Genomic DNA, 850 nt, shown 5'->3' with positions numbered 1-850 from the left:
CTTTCCCTTTTCTTTCTTTCTTTTTCCTTCAAGTCTGTATGTGTGTGTGCTGTGAGGGAGAGGGTGTGAGGTGAGTGAGGGTGTGTGCGGCAGTAAGAGGTGAGTGAGTATGGGGCTAGGGTTAGAGAAAGAAGAAAATATGTAGGAGTGGGTCTCACTGTCTCATCTATTGTTTAATTAATTTTTTTTTGTTATTACATTCTTTCCTCCTTTAGAAATTCGGTCCCCGAATTTCAAACCAATGTACTATGTAATATCGCGTGAGCAGTACAAGTTACACATATTTCATAGAATTAAACATTGATGCAACGAATAACAAATTTAAGAATAAGAGAAAAGCAACGTTGTGACAATTTCAATCGAAATAAATACAATCACATTATGAAACCATAAGTTTAATAGTGTGTACAAATATTATGCAAAAACAAGACTACTATAGACAAAATGCTATTACAAGAGTTTAGGAAAACAATGATATGCATTAGAATAAAAAAAAATCTTTTGAGAGAGTAATGATTATAAGAAAGAGAGTTGTGATAATCATGGAATTAAAGGGGGATACGATGAATACACTAGCGACAAAACAAAATCATCTCAATCATAACTCGAACCTAAAACATTGTTATGATAACTTGCTTATCAATTACTATAGAAGTTCAACTAATTACAACATAATCACACAATGCAAAATATTCTTGCCGGTTAAAAAGATAAATACATTTAAATAGCTAATCTAAGACTTAAATCATATATCTAAACTTCTTAAAAATCATATGATAAAGATAAATTTAAAAATTTGGTATAAATTTTCTATTAAGATCAAAACATGTGTTATCCATGTAAAAACTTC

The sequence above is a fragment of the Arachis ipaensis genome, chromosome B04 (assembly GCF_000816755.2).
Source record: "Arachis ipaensis cultivar K30076 chromosome B04, Araip1.1, whole genome shotgun sequence".
NCBI classification, from domain to species: Eukaryota; Viridiplantae; Streptophyta; class Magnoliopsida; order Fabales; family Fabaceae; genus Arachis; species Arachis ipaensis.
Note: the sequence above shows the minus strand (reverse complement) of the source record.